This window comes from Crocuta crocuta, unplaced genomic scaffold (genome assembly GCF_008692635.1).
Source record: "Crocuta crocuta isolate KB4526 unplaced genomic scaffold, BGI_CrCroc_1.0 scaffold531, whole genome shotgun sequence".
NCBI lineage: Eukaryota > Metazoa > Chordata > Mammalia > Carnivora > Hyaenidae > Crocuta > Crocuta crocuta.
Window position 1 is genome coordinate 350,987 of NW_027531997.1, and position 4,763 is coordinate 355,749.

Genomic DNA, 4,763 nt, shown 5'->3' on the forward strand with positions numbered 1-4,763 from the left:
TGGTATAATCTGATTTAAGAGTAGAAAGTAAATTTCAAGAACTGTTTTATGAATCATTCTGATGTCTGACACCAAGAATCGTTCCATGGCAGGAGAAGGCAAGAATTCTTTCTTATATTACAACTTGGGCTTGGTAAACCATTACTTCACAGCACTGCTATTAATTATGAATTATCTCCATGCAGAAATAAATTTGTCCGATTATAATGAATATCTAATCACATTAGATTAGTTAAGGGTCATTTGTACATTGTGATGTCATAAAGGTCGATCCAGGCAAAGGTTTAGCCTGTTTCAATCCAGCACAAGTTTTAATAAATTAACATGTATCAGTCCTATCAATATGGATTTGTTATCAAACCCATGGAAAATGAAAGGGTTATTATTGAAAATGGTGAAGGGTCTGAGATTTTAGCCTGCTTGTAAGCTAACAAGTTCGCCTGCTACAGTCTCACTGATGCTGACAGAAGACATGAGATTCCTGGGTCAGAGACAAGGACTTTGTTTTTTTAATTTATTTATTTTGGGGAGAGCGTAAGTAGCGAAGGGGCAAAGAGAGGAGGACAGAGGATCTGAAGCGGGCTCTGCACTGACAGGCTGACAACAGCGAGCCCGATGCGGGGCTCGAACTCACAAACAGCCAGATCATGACCTGAGCCGAAGTTGGATGCTCAGCCAGCTGAGCCACCCAGGCGCCCTAAGACAAAGGACTTTTTAAGTCACCATACCTGAGACAGCATGAACCTCATGATCACCTCACTGTCCATCGCCCTTCCCCCGAGTACCACAGGAGTAACACTGGGTGGCCCACATAGTGAATGTACTTCACACCAGAGGAACCTCGAGCTGAGGAAGTGCTAATCATTTATAATTGGCTGCAAGCAAACCTGCCCCAACTTGCTTTAGAGAAAGACATTTTCCTTGTGATACTGGAGAGTACACAAATCTGCCCTTTGTTCTGGAGGAAGAAACTGTGTCTTCTAAAGATGTTTGCTAAACAAACGTATTTGAAAAGATAGTATAGAAAGATCAAAGACAATCATTTCCCAGTTCTCAAAACATGCAAAAATGCAACAGACCCATGAAGACTTGTCTTCCAGCAGCCATTTCTTAATCATATTTATTTCACGTTGCTACTTTAAAACTTGAAATTATAATACAAACAACTTGGTTCTTATCAGATATCACCATCTAAGTACTTTTTTTAAGTATGTGAGCCCCTGTTGCCTTAGACTAGTTGTTTGTCAGTAACACTTTACATGATGGGTCCCTAGAACATTTAAACACTTGCATTGACTTTGGAAGGTCATATAATTCTCCTGAAGGCACAATATGGCTAATGGCTTATATTAGTGGCTCTGCATGGGCCATTCACTTTCATTCCAATGATGCAGTTGTATCGCGGTTTCACTGAATGATTTTGAAATCCTCAGTCAAATTGCTTCTTCCAAAGGTCATGTTTACATAACAGCTGACATTGTGAGAAGGCATAAATTTGGATACATGGGCAGAGACGTTGGTTTCTTGATACAGAAATCCATTTGCCTGATGCCGATTTTGACAGCTTTTCTTTTAACGGGCTTGGTTCTGTTGCATCAAAGGCAGTTTTTGATGCAAAAATCTCTTGATGGGTTGTCAGGGATTTCTGTTTGCCTTTGATCACATTGTCAGCACCCCTCGTTTATGTAGAGGACACAGGAGCCCACCTCATTACTGATCGTTCGGTTATCTCCATGCGCCATTTTCTCTCTTGCCTGTGACTGCCACATGTTCTTCTAGCTCTTCCTGGAAATGTCGAACCGCTCTGACTCCCTTTCCTTGACTACCTTCAATCTGACCTACCCACTTCAATTTTAGAGGCGACTTCCTCCATGAAGCTTATTCTGTTCCTCCAAATCCAGAATAAGTTTCCTTCCTAGACGGTGGCTCAGGCCACCATGCTTCCCTACACAAATGCACTTATCACACACTCATGTACATTTCTGCTTCCTTGCTTTCATTTCCTGTTGATCTTTGAGCTCCTTGAGAGCAGGGAGTATAATCACTGTATTTCCGTACCCTAGCACAGCGCCAGGCACAGAGTAGATAATACATTGCTGCTCAATTGAATTAAAAAGAATTTATGAAGTTCAGTTGAGATCATGTATACACCTGGAGAGCTTGTTTTGCCATCCTAATAGGGGTTCCAAAAAGTTTCCTCAAACTGAATTACATTGAAGTGTTGCGACCGATTTAGATAAACTATGTAAGCTACCTAGAACAGGTTTGCGCATGGATGCGAGATAATTTTAATACTTTTGTGGAGCCCAAACACTCTAAATTTTAAAAGAATGTTTAAATAATTTTGCATGGACATTATTTACCTGCAAATGAGTCATTTTTTGTTGCCTGTGATTCCTCTGCAATCATTATCCATACTTGCAAAGGTTTTTTCTAAACAAGAAGACCTAACCCATAAAGCTTTTCCAAACGCAATTAAATTTTCATGAATACTAAATTCAACAATTAACAGAGTTGACTTAATTCTATATTTTGTGAACACTTAATTAAGCATTTGATAGTCGTGATGTGAACTTTTGCCTTCTGCATTGGATGCCAAGAGGTTTTATCTTTAATGTTGCAAATAAATTTGGGGGGTTCTTGAAAAACCAGTAGGGGCTAGGTACCTTGCTTATTGTGACTGACGAAAGAAATTACCGTGTATACAATCTACACTTAAAATGTTTCTAGGTAAGACGAAGGACAGCTGACAGAGAAGCAGGTTTATGGTGTTGACTCTATGCTAGAGAAAAAGTGATTTCTATTGACCATACTCATAGAAGACCTTTGGAATTATAGTTATTGTACTGCATAATTATTCCTTTACAATAAAAGCTTGTATGTAGTTAACCTAGATAAATAGCTCAGTCTTGCTTAGGTATTTGGGTTTTTTTTCCTAAGGTGCTGAGTGTGATCTTTACCTCATGATCCCAGCTACCCAACTGATGCTGTAATTATGTCTAATATAGGGTTGTTCTAATATTTGCAGCCCACCCCAAAGAATACATAAGCACTTAATAAATGTGTGTTACATTAAACAATGAATGAATTTTACTGTGAGATTTTGTTACTCGAGTATCCTCAGAAGACATAAGGTTGTGCAATTATTTTTAAACCAAAAAGACACATGATGGTACAGAAAGGTGCAGGCATAAAGACCCTGTGACTNCTGAAATTTATTAACAAAATGGCATATGTGGAGCACTGGAAATTAATCTCTTATCATTTTTTTATGTGTTTAGAAATTGAAGAGGCAAGGGGAAAGGTTAGGCTTTTAAAAATCAATTTCCTCCACAACATTTTTAATTAGGTCTACAACAGAATTGTCACCTGAATTCTCATTGTAGATGAATTACTGGCACTGCCTGAGTACAGTCTTTAATATTGAAAATGCTAGAAGATATTTTTGGAACTAAAACCACAGAGCTCTGTGTAAAAACCATGATGATACGGTGAAGGATAAACAGCTATCAATATCACAAAACAAGTGAATACACAAACAGAAAAGCAGAACCAGACTTATAAATACAGAGAGCAAACTGATGGTTGCCAGAGGGCAGGGGAGTAGGGGAAAGGCAAAATGGGTGAAGAGGTGCAGGCTTTCAGTTATGGAATGAATGAAGTCATGGGGATAAAAGTCAGGGCCTAGGGAATATAGTCAATGACATTACAGTAGCGTTGTGTGGGGGGCAGATAGAACCTATGCGTATGGTGAGCAAAGCATAAGGTACAAACTTGTTGAATCAGTAACATTGCACGCCTGAAACTAACATAACCTTGTGTGCCAACTATACCTCAACTAAAAAATAGAGCTATAGAGGGGCACCCGAGTGCCTCCGTGGTTCAGCCTCCAACTCCTGATTTCGGTTCAGGTCGTGGGTTCATGGGATCGAGCCCTGCACTGGACTCTATGCTGGGCATGGAGCCTGCTTGGGATTCTATCTCTCTCCCTTTGCCCCTCTCCCCTGCTCGTGTTCTCTCTCTCTCTCTCTCAAACTAAATAAACATTTAAAAAATAGTTATTGATAGTACTTTTAAAATTTTTTTTATGTTTATTTATTTTCAAAGATAGAGAGCAGGGGAGGGACAGAGAGGGAGAGAGAGAATCCCAAGCAGGTTCCACAGTGTCACACAGAGCCCGATGTGGAGCTTGAACTCACAAACCGTTGGATCGTGTCCTGAGCAGAAATTAAGAGTCAGACACCTTGCCAACTGAGCCACCCAGGCGCCTCTTGATAGTATTTTTAAAAATTGAGATATAGTTGCCACAGTGTCACATCAGTGTCATTTAAGAATCAAAATGAACAAGCAAAGGGGAAAAAAAAGAGAGAGAGAGGCAAACCAAGAAAAAAGACTCTTAACTCTGGAGAATGAACTGATGATTACCTGAAGGGAGGTGGGTGAGGGGATGGGTAACCTAGGTGATGGGAATTAAGGAGGGCACCTGTGATGAGCACTGGGCGTTGTATGGAAGTCAAATCACTGTATTGTACACCTGAAACTAATATTACATTGTATGTTAACTCGATGGAATTTAACAAACGTAAAAGAAAAGCCATNTCTGCGGAGATCTGAGTGAAGTGTTCTTAAGAAGATCTCTAAAGGTACTTTTAAACTGAATCAGTTTAGGAAGCCCATCTCAAAAGCAGATAAATTTCTGCTCCTAAATCTATGATCTTCATTTCACTTAATTATACTACCTGGGATTCCGCCAGTTAGGGATT